General features: G+C 36.1%; 1 pseudogene; it reads left to right on the top strand.

The window, feature by feature from the left end:
• Window positions 1–1,308: 1,308 nt before the first annotated feature.
• On the top strand, window positions 1,309–12,634 carry LOC107160590 (annotated as a pseudogene).
• Window positions 12,635–14,824: the final 2,190 nt, after the last annotated feature.

Raw genomic sequence — 14,824 nt, forward strand, 5'->3', positions numbered from 1 at the left:
AGTATGGAGATTCCTTGGAAAACTGGGTATGGAACCATCATTTGACCCAGCTATTCCTCTCCTTGTACTATACCCAGAGGACTTAAAAACAGCCTATTACAGGGACACAGCCACATCAATGTTTATAGCAGCACAATTCACAATAGCTAAACTGTGGAGCCAACCTAGATGTCCTTCAGTGGAAGAATGGTTAAAAAATGTGGCATATATACACAATGGAATTTTACTCAGCAATAAAAGACAATAAAATCATGGCATTTGCAGGTAAATGGATAGCACTGGAGAAGATAATGCTAAGTGAAGTCAGCCAATGCCAAAAAAAACAAATACCAAATGTTTTCTGTGATATAGGGAGGTTGACTCATCATGGGATAGGGAGGAATATCATGGGTGGAATAGATGAATTCAAGATAGGGAAGAGGGTTGGGAGGAAAAGGGAGGGAGTAGGGGAGTAACAAGGATGGTGGAATGTGATGGACATCATGATGCAAAAGTACATGTATGAAGATTGAATTGGATGTCAACATACTTTATATACAAACAGAAATACAAAAAAGCATGTTATTTATGTGTATTAAGAATTTTAATGCAAGAAAATAAATAAATAATGTTAGATTAGGTAGAGGGAAGTGAAAGGAGGGAAAGGCAGGGGATGTGGGGGTAAGCAAAATACTATAATAAAACAGACATTATTACTGTTAGTATGTATGTGACTGTATGACCAATGTGATTCTATAATATGTATCCTCAGAAAAATGAGGAATTATATCCCATCTATGTATGATACATCAAAGTATATAAGTGCATTCTACTGTCATGTATAACTAATTAAAACAAATTAAAAAAAGAAAAATTAAGAAAAAAAATGTCATTGATATTTTACTAGGAACTGGATTTAATCTGTATAAAGCTTTTGGCAATATGGTGATTTTGACATATTAATTCTGCCTATCCAGGAACATGGGAGATTTTTCCAACTTCTAAGGTTTCTTCAATATATTTCTTTAGTGTTCTGTAATTTTCATTGTAGAGGTCTTTCGGCTATTTTTTTAGATTTATTCCCAAGTTGTGTTTTTTTTTTTTTTTTTTTTTGAGGCTATTGTGAATGGGTAGTTGGCCTAATTTCTCTTTCAGTAAATTTACCACTGATGTATAGAAATCCGTTTGATTTATGGGAGTTGATTTTATGTCTTGCTACTTTGCTTAATATATTTATTAGTTCTAGAAGTTTTATGGTGGAATTTTTTTTTTGATCTTCTAAATATAGAATCACGTCATCAGCAAATAGTGATCATTTGAGTTCTTCTTTACCTATTTGTATCACTTTAATTTCTTTTTTTTTTCTAATTGCTGTGGCTAGAGTTTCAAGGATGGTGTTGAACACAAGTGGTTAAAGAGGACATTCTTGTTTTGTTCCAGTTTTTAGCAGGAATGCTTTCAATTTTTTTCTCAATTTAGGATGTTGCTGGCTTTGGGTTAAGTATGTATACCTTTTACAATGTTGAGGTATGTCATACTATCCCTAGTTTTTCTAGTGTTTTGAACATGATGGTGTGCTGTATTTTGACATATGCTTTTTCTGCATTTACTGAGATGATTATATGATTCTTGTATATAAATCTATTAATATGATGAATTACATTTATTGATTTCTGTATGTTGAACCAACCTCATATCCCTGAAATGAACCCCATTTGATCATGGTGCACTATCTTTTCAATATTTTTTTGTATGCAATTTGCCAGAATTTTATTGAAAATTTTTGGATCTATGTTCATCAGGGATATTGGTCTGAAGTTTTCTTTCCTTGATATGTCTTTATCTGGTTTTGATATCGGGGTGATATTAGCCTCATATAATGAATTTGGAAGGGTTCCCTCCTTTTCTATTTCATGGAATACTTTGAGGAGTATTGGTGTTAATTCTTCTTTGAAAGTCTTGTAAAACTCAGCTGAGAATCCATCTGGTACTGGGATTTTCTTGGTTGGTAAGCTTTTGATGATGTTTTCTATTTCCTTACTTGAAATTGATCTGTTTAAGTCATATATTACCTCCTCATTCAGTTTAGGTATTTCATATGTCTCTAGAAATTTGTTGATGTCTTCAATATTTTCTATTCTTTGGGAATATAAATTTTCAAAATAGTTTCTAATTATATTCTGTATTTCAGACATGTCCATTGTGATATTTACTTCTTCATCTTAGTAATTTGAGTTTTCTCTCTTTTTCTCTTCTTTAGCATGGCCAGGGGTTTATCTACTTTTTCAAAAAACAACTTTTTGTTTTGTCAATTTTTTTCCAATTCTTTCTTTCTTTCTTTCTTTCTTTCTTTCTTTCTTTCTTTCTTTCTTTCTTTCTTTCTTTCTTTCTTTATTTCTTTCTTTCTTTCTTTCTTTCTTTCTTTCTTTCTTTCTTTCTTTCTTTCTTTCTTTCTTTCTTTCTTTCTTTCTTTCTTTCTTTCTTTCTTTCTTTCTTTCTTTCTTTCTTTCTTTCTTTCTTTCTTTCTTTCTTTCTTTCTTTCTTTCTTTCTTTCTTTCTTTCTTTCTTTCTTTCTTTCTTTCTTTCTTTCTTTCTTTCTTTCTTTCTTTCTTTCTTTCTTTCTTTCTTTCTTTCTTTCTTTCTTTCTTTCTTTCTTTCTTTCTTTCTTTCTTTCTTTCTTTCTTTCTTTCTTTCTTTCTTTCTTTCTTTCTTTCTTTCTTTCTTTCTTTCTTTCTTTCTTTCTTTCTTTCTTTCTTTCTTTCTTTCTTTCTTTCTTTCTTTCTTTCTTTCTTTCTTTCTTTCTTTCTTTCTTTCTTTCTTTCTTTCTTTCTTTCTTTCTTTCTTTCTTTCTTTCTTTCTTTCTTTCTTTCTTTCTTTCTTTCTTTCTTTCTTTCTTTCTTTCTTTCTTTCTTTCTTTCTTTCTTTCTTTCTTTCTTTCTTTCTTTCTTTCTTTCTTTCTTTCTTTCTTTCTTTCTTTCTTTCTTTCTTTCTTTCTTTCTTTCTTTCTTTCTTTCTTTCTTTCTTTCTTTCTTTCTTTCTTTCTTTCTTTCTTTCTTTCTTTCTTTCTTTCTTTCTTTCTTTCTTTCTTTCTTTCTTTCTTTCTTTCTTTCTTTCTTTCTTTCTTTCTTTCTTTCTTTCTTTCTTTCTTTCTTTCTTTCTTTCTTTCTTTCTTTCTTTCTTTCTTTCTTTCTTTCTTTCTTTCTTTCTTTCTTTCTTTCTTTCTTTCTTTCTTTCTTTCTTTCTTTCTTTCTTTCTTTCTTTCTTTCTTTCTTTCTTTCTTTCTTTCTTTCTTTCTTTCTTTCTTTCTTTCTTTCTTTCTTTCTTTCTTTCTTTCTTTCTTTCTTTCTTTCTTTCTTTCTTTCTTTCTTTCTTTCTTTCTTTCTTTCTTTCTTTCTTTCTTTCTTTCTTTCTTTCTTTCTTTCTTTCTTTCTTTCTTTCTTTCTTTCTTTCTTTCTTTCTTTCTTTCTTTCTTTCTTTCTTTCTTTCTTTCTTTCTTTCTTTCTTTCTTTCTTTCTTTCTTTCTTTCTTTCTTTCTTTCTTTCTTTCTTTCTTTCTTTCTTTCTTTCTTTCTTTCTTTCTTTCTTTCTTTCTTTCTTTCTTTCTTTCTTTCTTTCTTTCTTTCTTTCTTTCTTTCTTTCTTTCTTTCTTTCTTTCTTTCTTTCTTTCTTTCTTTCTTTCTTTCTTTCTTTCTTTCTTTCTTTCTTTCTTTCTTTCTTTCTTTCTTTCTTTCTTTCTTTCTTTCTTTCTTTCTTTCTTTCTTTCTTTCTTTCTTTCTTTCTTTCTTTCTTTCTTTCTTTCTTTCTTTCTTTCTTTCTTTCTTTCTTTCTTTCTTTCTTTCTTTCTTTCTTTCTTTCTTTCTTTCTTTCTTTCTTTCTTTCTTTCTTTCTTTCTTTCTTTCTTTCTTTCTTTCTTTCTTTCTTTCTTTCTTTCTTTCTTTCTTTCTTTCTTTCTTTCTTTCTTTCTTTCTTTCTTTCTTTCTTTCTTTCTTTCTTTCTTTCTTTCTTTCTTTCTTTCTTTCTTTCTTTCTTTCTTTCTTTCTTTCTTTCTTTCTTTCTTTCTTTCTTTCTTTCTTTCTTTCTTTCTTTCTTTCTTTCTTTCTTTCTTTCTTTCTTTCTTTCTTTCTTTCTTTCTTTCTTTCTTTCTTTCTTTCTTTCTTTCTTTCTTTCTTTCTTTCTTTCTTTCTTTCTTTCTTTCTTTCTTTCTTTCTTTCTTTCTTTCTTTCTTTCTTTCTTTCTTTCTTTCTTTCTTTCTTTCTTTCTTTCTTTCTTTCTTTCTTTCTTTCTTTCTTTCTTTCTTTCTTTCTTTCTTTCTTTCTTTCTTTCTTTCTTTCTTTCTTTCTTTCTTTCTTTCTTTCTTTCTTTCTTTCTTTCTTTCTTTCTTTCTTTCTTTCTTTCTTTCTTTCTTTCTTTCTTTCTTTCTTTCTTTCTTTCTTTCTTTCTTTCTTTCTTTCTTTCTTTCTTTCTTTCTTTCTTTCTTTCTTTCTTTCTTTCTTTCTTTCTTTCTTTCTTTCTTTCTTTCTTTCTTTCTTTCTTTCTTTCTTTCTTTCTTTCTTTCTTTCTTTCTTTCTTTCTTTCTTTCTTTCTTTCTTTCTTTCTTTCTTTCTTTCTTTCTTTCTTTCTTTCTTTCTTTCTTTCTTTCTTTCTTTCTTTCTTTCTTTCTTTCTTTCTTTCTTTCTTTCTTTCTTTCTTTCTTTCTTTCTTTCTTTCTTTCTTTCTTTCTTTCTTTCTTTCTTTCTTTCTTTCTTTCTTTCTTTCTTTCTTTCTTTCTTTCTTTCTTTCTTTCTTTCTTTCTTTCTTTCTTTCTTTCTTTCTTTCTTTCTTTCTTTCTTTCTTTCTTTCTTTCTTTCTTTCTTTCTTTCTTTCTTTCTTTCTTTCTTTCTTTCTTTCTTTCTTTCTTTCTTTCTTTCTTTCTTTCTTTCTTTCTTTCTTTCTTTCTTTCTTTCTTTCTTTCTTTCTTTCTTTCTTTCTTTCTTTCTTTCTTTCTTTCTTTCTTTCTTTCTTTCTTTCTTTCTTTCTTTCTTTCTTTCTTTCTTTCTTTCTTTCTTTCTTTCTTTCTTTCTTTCTTTCTTTCTTTCTTTCTTTCTTTCTTTCTTTCTTTCTTTCTTTCTTTCTTTCTTTCTTTCTTTCTTTCTTTCTTTCTTTCTTTCTTTCTTTCTTTCTTTCTTTCTTTCTTTCTTTCTTTCTTTCTTTCTTTCTTTCTTTCTTTCTTTCTTTCTTTCTTTCTTTCTTTCTTTCTTTCTTTCTTTCTTTCTTTCTTTCTTTCTTTCTTTCTTTCTTTCTTTCTTTCTTTCTTTCTTTCTTTCTTTCTTTCTTTCTTTCTTTCTTTCTTTCTTTCTTTCTTTCTTTCTTTCTTTCTTTCTTTCTTTCTTTCTTTCTTTCTTTCTTTCTTTCTTTCTTTCTTTCTTTCTTTCTTTCTTTCTTTCTTTCTTTCTTTCTTTCTTTCTTTCTTTCTTTCTTTCTTTCTTTCTTTCTTTCTTTCTTTCTTTCTTTCTTTCTTTCTTTCTTTCTTTCTTTCTTTCTTTCTTTCTTTCTTTCTTTCTTTCTTTCTTTCTTTCTTTCTTTCTTTCTTTCTTTCTTTCTTTCTTTCTTTCTTTCTTTCTTTCTTTCTTTCTTTCTTTCTTTCTTTCTTTCTTTCTTTCTTTCTTTCTTTCTTTCTTTCTTTCTTTCTTTCTTTCTTTCTTTCTTTCTTTCTTTCTTTCTTTCTTTCTTTCTTTCTTTCTTTCTTTCTTTCTTTCTTTCTTTCTTTCTTTCTTTCTTTCTTTCTTTCTTTNTATATATATATATATATATATATATATATATATATATATATATATATTGATATATATCAATTATATATATATATATATCATACATACATACATACCGGGATTTAAACCCAAGACAGTATACTACTGAACCACTTTTTAATTTTATTTCTTTAGAGACAGAATCTCAGAATCTCATTATTGCCCAGGATGACCTCAAATATTCATACCTGCTTCCTCAGTTCATAAGTATCTGGAATCAATGGTGGGAGCTGCCTCACCCAGCTAGGCTTTCTATCTTTCAATGCCTTTTCCATTTTCCATAGCCTTTATATCTGCATTGAATTACAAAACAAACAAACAAACAAACAAACAAACAAAACTTTTCAGATCTTCTGTTTCAAAAGTATTTCAAAATTATTTCAATTTCTTTTGTTTAACACACCTTTTAAATTTTTATGTAATCATAGCAATAACAGTTATTTTAGAAGTTAAATTTGCTTTACCAATGTGCCATTATTTTATTTTTTAAATTATTTACTTTCTTTTCATCTATGATTTTCTTCATAACTTTCAGCATTTCAAATATAATTTCCTATCTGTTTGATTAAACTAAACTGTTTATTTTGTCTGATGACTTCCATTCCTGGTGGATTATTTCCATCTCTGTCCTCTAGTTTTGGACTGTAGCTAATGCTAAAAAAGGCCTTTGTGTGTGTATCCTGCACAGCTTGTTTGGGGGGGTTCCCTTGTTCAACTTTGCTTTAAATTTTACCAGGTTTCATAGAGTTGTTAAACATTTGCATTTACTTTTTTGTTATTATGCATTTTATTCCGGGATCATGCAAGTAGACATTTGTTAACTCTAACTCAGACCAGTGATTTGTATTTCTCAGAACGTGAAAAGCAAAAGCAACTAGCATTCAGCAAAAATATAGTTAGCTTCCTTTCCTTTATATTTGGATGGATGTTTTTCTAGATTATTCCATCATAGAATTGAGCATACAGAAGAAGCCTGCATTTCAACTTCAACATTTTTTGCCCACTAAGACCCTATCTTCAGACCCACAAGACCAGAGTAGGGGACCACTAGGGAACTGGGGTGTAACAATATCTTGTGTACACTGATGCCAGATGATATTTTCCCCTCCAGTTTTACATTTCTTTGCTTTTTTTCCCCAAAATAAATCCCCTTATTACATTGTAAATGCAGCTATGTGTTTGAAACAATTTAAAATATAGTCTCTCATTTCTGGGTGTTTTCTACTATCATGTCTTGTTAAGCTATGTCCTGGGTCACCTCGACAGACACAACTGCATCACTATGTGTGCTGACTTCTCACAGAGGATTTTCAGGGTTGTGTGATGAATTATTGTTCTAGGTTTGGAAAGGGAGCCAAGGAGGAAGGATTGAGGTTAGACTGAATGAATAGGAGCAAGAGAACAGAGATGAGACCCTGGGAGCTGAGATGGAATCTAAGTGAAGAATGAGATTAAAGGTAAGTGAAGAAGCAGGAGGAAGAAGAAAGGAGAGAGAAACAGAGGGGGAAGAGAGGACACTCAGATGAGAAGAGATGGGAGGACAGCAAGTCACATAGAAGGTCAGACTCACAAGGGATAATAGTTAATATTCAGTTCTTTCTAGTCATTTTACATACAAGGACATTGAGACCAGAGTAATTCAATGCAGGTGTCCCTTTCAGGAGATCACCATGAAGCTCAGGCTGAAAGTCCTTTTACTGCAAGAAATTTGGTGTAAGAGAAAAAAATACACAGGCCCTATGTAGGGAAGTCAGAAGGTCAAGAGAGAAACTTGAGGAAGGGGAAAGGAGAAGCCCAGTACAGGCAGGAAGGGTGACAGGCCATGGGATTCTCAGGAGGGAAGCTGAGGTTGGTGTTGGTGAGGTGGGAGCTGTCAGATGGCAAAGTGAGATTGTGTAGGGAGGGGAGTTCATGTCTGGGTCGGAGGAAAGCTGTGTGGGGAAGGAGAATATCAGGAGATGTGGTGGTGTGCAGGGGAGCAACAGTGAGACATTTCAGGAAGAGCATAAGCATGCTTGTTCCCTAAGCAACAATGATTCAAGAAAAGGAATCCTGAGGGAAGGGCTTGTGACAAAGAGAAGAATCATGGATGCCCCTGGGATAGCAGAGATGCTGGGCTGAGTTCCATTTGGCCTACAACTTTTTCACTGGATTTTCCTCATGTTTTCCTGTGACCAGGGAGCATACCACTGTCCATGATCTGTATAACCTCTCATTTCCTCTGTCAAATATTTTTTTTTTCCTTTTTGTGGTCCTTGTCACTTCCCACCTATTTTGTCTCCTGACTTTCTCCTACAGTGTTGCTCTCTCTCAGCTCCCCCAGCTCTCAGCCTCCCCCAGGCAGCTCCCAATGGTCTCCATCCTTTCCTTTGTCCTCCTCAGACCTTGCCTTTCACCTTCCATAGCTGAGACATTCCTCAGGGGTGCAGTGGACTGGGGAGCTGCAGATCCTCAGTGGGACTCTGACCCAACCACCAGCTGCTACCTGCATCCCTGATCAGGGGGAAAGTTGAGTGGAATTAACATTGAATTCTTCTTCCACTCCCTTTATATTTAAGTGCATAAATCTCTTGATAGGAACTAACTGAGTGTAACTGTGGGCTGGTAGGTGTGGCTGGGGAAGTGGGTTCCTGGGACATGTCTTTGGGGTATATATTTTGTGCTCGATGAGTAGAGCTCTCTCTCTCTTTGCTTCTGGGTATTCGTGTCCAGAGCTGCTTTCCTCTGCCACACTCTTCTACCATGATGTCCTGCCTCACCTTGGCCCCTGAGTAGTCAAGATGGCCACATGTGGACTAAAAGCTCTGAAACAGAGACCCAAAATAAACTTTTCATTCTTAAAATTGTTCTTCTCAGGTCCTTTTGTCACAGAAGTAAAAATGCTCACTAAACCACCTCTTTCTCTTTCTCCTGCATCTGTTATATCCTTTGTTTCTCTTATTAGCTCACAACATTTTGGTCCCAGAACCTCATTCCTTATTTAGTTAATTTTTGTCCCTCTCTTATGTACCGTACCCCCAAACCAACTATCTTCTCCTTGCTTTCCATACCTCACACTCACGAGCAGCAGTCTTATGTTTTTTTATGATCCAGGGTAAAATGAAAATGTGGAGACTTGTCCTAGTCATTCTGGCAGCAATCACAGCATGCCATAGACTGGGTGGCTTATAACCACTAGAAAATTACTTTTTCTGGAGTCTTGAAAGTTCAAAATTAAGGTAGATTTGTTTTATAGTGGGACCTGCATTTGGTTAATCAAAGGCATCTTCAGAATATTTCTTCACGTGGTGGAAATGTAATTTGGTCTCTCTGGGATCCCTATTATAAGGCACTAATCTCATTTCTGAGGGCTGAGACTGCATGACCTCATTACTTCCCAGAGGCCCCATATCCTAATATTATCCACTGGGTGGTCAGGATCCCAATATATGAACTTGGGAAGACATAAAGATTTAGATCATAGCAGGCTTGTGTTCAAAAGGTAAGGGAGGGAGTGCTTTTAAAGGCGCTAAAATACAAAACTTCTGCATTTCTATGGAAGGTTATGCATCTGTGTTTTTATTTAGTTTCTTAATGTTACATCTCTTGGGCACAGGGATACTATTAGGATTATTGTAGGAACTCTTAGGCAGGGGGCTCACTCCATGATGACATGCAATGATCCTTACTGCTGCTAGACTGTATGGGATAGTTAATATCTCTTTCCCCAAACAGTCCCCCCAACACTTGGCACATGAGTAACCACTGAGAAATTGGAATCAAATTACTTGGAGATGCATGTGATGGAACAAGAGTGGGCAAGAGGCTCACCCTGACCAGTTACAAAACAACTTGGTTCAGGCTGTGCATGGGATATTTGCACTTATGTTCTGCCCAAATACTGTTGGATGCATGTCATATTCTCCCTTTGTGCCTGTAAGGTATGAAATAATGGCAGAGGCTGATGGCAGAATTGGCCAAACCTGCCCCTACAATGAGACCTGGTTACTGCAGTGGTGGCGGGATGGAGATGGAGAGGCAGAGTATAGAGTTACCAAGGTCCCAGAGACTGTGGAGCAGGTAAAAAAGTACTGACCATGCAGGTAAGGTTGTGGGGGTAAGAACCCTTCATAAGCTGGGGATGGACCTATGAGCTCCCATGCAAATTTCATTGAACTTCATTTATGAAACACAAATTCAATAAAATTCCTATAAAATTCAAGGTAGGATTACAGAGAATTAAATGTGTTACTAGATTGGCTGCATGCCTCACAGAGCCAGCCCTGGATACATGATCCACAGACTCAGTAGGTGATACTATTTCAGAGGACAATAATATGGGCTTCTGAAAAAGAAAATAAAGTAACCAGTGATGTCAGATATATGAATGAGGTGGAGTGGGGGGTGGTGTAGGAAAGAGAATACATGGGGGAATAATTCAAATTTATTACAATAAGAGAAATGCTTAAGATCCTGGGTTCCATATCCAGCAATAAAAGAAGTGTCCCTAGTGGTAAGGTGACTTTTCAGTGCTACACAAGACTTGTTCCATAGCAGTTGAACTAGGGAAAACTGAACAGGATGGATGTTTGTAACAATGAGAGAAGTTGGAAGACTGGGCAGAGAGTCAGAATATTTGGGGAAATGGAAAACTGAGTAGGTGCTCAGGGATTTGAAAGGGAACAGATTTTCTCTGTTTCAGGCAGAAAAGTTGTGTGTTTTTGGTTAAAAGGAAGTCAGAAGAGAGGTCTGTGGGGTAGATTTATTTAGAACAGAAATCAAAGAACAACTTCTCTGAGAGAAAGAAGTAGCATCTGCAAGGGCCATGCTGTTTCTGCTACTCCTCTTGCTCGAGCTCTCTTACCAGGCAGTGTCAATGAAGGTTGTAAGAACTGGGGCAACTAACCAGATGGGTGTGTGTGTGCATGTGTGTGTGTATGTATGTGTGTGTGTGTGTATGTGGTGATGGTAGTTTCCCCTGCACATAGTTGGAGAGAACCAAGCTGGCCCCATTCTGTGTGTTCTTACTTAAGCCCTCTGTGCTCTCATGGAGGCTGTTGGTAGAGCATGGGACCCTGGGGGCCAGCAGATGTCCGCTAAGGTAACAGTAGCTCTCCACTTTTCCAGATTCTGAGTCTTACCACTCTGACACCTACTTTCCCAATTCTCTCCCTCCAAAATGTTTCATTTCTGCCTATTTTATCTATTCTTTTGCCACAGGATTGGAGGAGCCTGTCTTCTATCATCTCATGCAGACATAATCCTTTCACGACCATTCCTGGGTACATGTGGGCTCAGGCTGGTTGGGGGAGCTGCAGACTCACAGATGGAACAGCAGCTCTAATACCATCATTTACCTGTATCCCTGGTCCAGGGGCAACTTCAGTAATAATGAGTTGATAGATCTGGAAAAGTTTTTCCATGTACACTTCGGTGACCATCAGGAATTTTACATTTTTCAATTAATGTTTAAAGGTGAGTTCCCTTTCCTTGCTGGGAGAATAAATTGATGAGGAGTGGGACATCTCAGTGAACTCTTATTCCTCAGGGAAACAGCCTACTCTGCTCTGAATCTTACTCCACTCTCTTCAGAATAAAACTGCAATCACACTCTCGGCACGTGCAATAAACACAACCAGATTCTTCAAAAACTTTAGTTTTTGCTACTTATTAACTGCTCTCTCATTGGCTGCAGGGCTGTGTTTTATTATCTCCCCTCAGAGGCATCCTGTGGCCACACTACTCCCCAGTTTTTAATTCAGCTTCTTCATTCTTTGTTTGACTCCTTACAGTGTAGTTTTCTTTCCCATTTAATCTCTTCAGTCATCCCTGTATGAACTGTCATAGTGACCATGGATACATTCACCCAAGTTTGTTAAGTCTCAGCTCTCTCACTTTAAGTCCTTCACCCTCACACCATCACTATGACCTTTGAACAATTCCCTCCCTTCTTCATGTTATCATCTCTTCCTCCACTTCCAGCTCCTACCAGTTCCCCTTTCTGTGAATCTCTGAACAGACCACACTGGGGTCCATCACTTAAACTCCCCAAACACCCTTCGGTTTTATAGTCTTTTGCTTCCACTCATTCCATTTCCTCCCTTTTCTTTTTTTCTCCTCTAAATCAATACTCTTTTTCTCCAGATCCCTTTCATCTACAGGTGACAGCAGGCTGTGAACTACACTCTGGGAAGTCCTGGGTAGGCTCTGTGCATGTAGCTATCCAAGGATATGATTTCCTGAGCTTCCAGAATAAAACATGGTCACCATCTCCAAAGGGTGGAAGAAAGGCCCAGAAAGCCTGTGAAATACTCAATGTGAACCAAGCCTACACAAATAGGATACATACGCTCCTCAGTGACACCTTCCCACGTTTCACCTTGGGTCTTCTTGATGCAGGAAAGGCTCATCTCCAGCAACAAGGTCAGTCTTGTACCTAAATTTCCAAGAATTTTTTCTGTTTTGAAGTCAAATTTAGGATAAAAAGAGTTGAGGAATCCGAGTGACATTTCCAGAAGGGGGAAGTATATATTCATGTAGTCTCATGGGGAGTTCTGAACCTCTTAGTCTATGTTAGAGTCTGTGTGGATGTGTTTTCTGTCTTTTGCAGTGAAGCCTGAGACCTGGCTGTCCAGTGGCCCCAATCCTGGGCCTGGCCATCTGCTGCTGCTGTGCCACTTGTCCGGCTTCTACCCAAAGACTGTGTAGGTGATGTGGATGTGAGGGGAACAGGAGCAGCTGGGCACTCAGAGAGGTGATATCCTGCCCAATGGTGATGAGACGTGGTATCTCCAAGCAACCCTGGATGTGGCAGCTGGGGAGGCGGCTGGCCTGGCCTGCAGGGTGAAGCACAGAAGCCTAGGAGGGCAGGACCTCGTCCTCTACTAGGGTGGTAAGAGTGGGACCCAGGCTGGAGATGGTTGGATATCTTCTAGCAGAGCATGAGAACCAGGTAAAAAATTGGGATTGATAAATTTCCTATCAAAAAAGAAGAAAAATATATAATTCAAAGAATGGAAGAATTTAAAATAAGGAATCTGTAGATGCAGATTCAAACAATATCCTGCTGTCCACTTGAATCTGCAGCACCTCCTAGTGCCCTGGGCTGGATCCTCTTGGCTGTGATAGTGACCCTGGCTCTTCTGACTGGTCTTGGATTTTGATTTAGGAAATGCTGGTGAGTTCTTCGTATCCATCTTTCCTGTTCGTCCCTCCTCCCCAATGCTCTTCCCTTCTTTTTAATCTTTGTTTTCACTTTTTCTTCTCCTCCCAGCCCTATTCCAATTTTCTCCTCTGTTGTCACCTCCACCTTATGAAGGTCTGTTATTTTTTTGTTCACTTAGGACACACTGTGAAGCTACCTGCAATGCTGTCCCTCTGAAGTGAGGACCCAGCTACCCAGCTGCCCAGTGTACCCATGAACACTGTGTGGTGATAATATCACTTCAACTCTCCTTGTTAAAACTTTGCAATTCATTTCTGCTCTGTGATCATTTACCAATATATGCTCAATGTAATCTTGTAGGATTTGTTGTTCTGACCCAGCTTCTGTGGGTTAAACTCTGAATGGAACAGAATGTTAGCGGTGTCAGCCTGGTTAGATGTAATGGATCATCAGATGTATTTCAGGTGTCACGTCCTGCAGAGGTCCTTCCTTGATCCACAGTGGTCCCCCCTTCTGTTTAAATCACTAACAGAAGGGAGGAGGATACAGAAATGCCATGACACCAAGCCAATTGACAACTCCTTTGGAAAAATTGTATCACCGGTGACACCATCAGCAAAGATACGCCAGCACTACCACAATTCGCTGCACCAACAGATAGTTCACAATGCATACAAGTTATACATAGTCCAGGCAAGTTCTGCAAGCAGTTCAAAGCAGAGGAATCTATCAATGTGTCCATTTCTTCCCAAAGTAAATTGACTCCTTGATTGAGCATTACTTGTTGAGTTATTATTCATTGATGCATCAGTTTATACAGTTTACTGTGATAGCTATCAAAGAAGCTATAGTTTGGTTTTATCTTTGTCTTCACCGGTACTGGGATGAAGATAGGAGTTCTGGCTATGATGCTAAAAAGAAATTATGTAACATTACATTATTCTGAACAGAATTATTAAATATAATGAAAAGGAAAGGTGAAAGTAAACAAACAGGTCTGTTAACCTCCTTATTTGTACACATATTAAAACAATCCTCAACAGCTGTCTACCCAATTTAAATTAAACCATTAAAATCCATTTTTTTATGAGGGCTCCTCATATATGATATATGGACATATGCACACACAGACATACAACACAAAACACAAAAGTGTGCACACATAACATACAACACATAAGACAATAGTAAAGTCCTTGTAGCTTTACACAGGCGAAATCTTTATTGCAATGTTTAAAAAGTCCACAGTGAAAAAATAAAACTGATCAGAAAAACATTAACTTAGGTCTCTATGAGCTCAAAAAATAAAATAGAACTTTATGATGTGGAAAAATGCAATAATAAAATAGATATTGAAAAAAGCATCCTGGTTAATCACTGTCACAGATGTATGAATAGCCAAGCTGGAGCTCTGGATATCAGCTGTTATGGATTTGAGTCAAATCATCTTCTTTTTGGTCTGTAGAAATCACTTTGGTTAGTCTATCTGGAATCCAAATCGGCTGCTGTTCTCCCTGTGGAAACACACAAACAGAACCCCGACTCCAGACAATCACTGGGTCAGGACCTTTCCATTGTCCTGTTAGAATATCCTTTCAAAGTACCTTAGGCTTATGTACATTTTTTGGACACATATGCCTTTCCACAACACTGAGTCCTGATGAATCCAAATTTTAAAAGTTTAGAGTAAAAAGGGTTATTTTAAGTTTATCTTTGGGGGATATATACCCCTTTCCAATTCCCTCTTTTTGCTTTAATAAGTACGTTTTAATAGTTTGATGAGCTCTTTCAACTACGCCTTGTCCCTGAGGATTGTATGGAATTCCTGTTATGTGAGTAATGCCAAATGATGAGCAAAATTGTTTAAAAGAGGTAGAAGTATAACCAGGACCATTATCTGTTTTTAACTGTTT

Source organism: Marmota marmota, unplaced genomic scaffold, assembly GCF_001458135.2.
Source record: "Marmota marmota marmota unplaced genomic scaffold, marMar, whole genome shotgun sequence".
Lineage (NCBI taxonomy): Eukaryota > Metazoa > Chordata > Mammalia > Rodentia > Sciuridae > Marmota > Marmota marmota.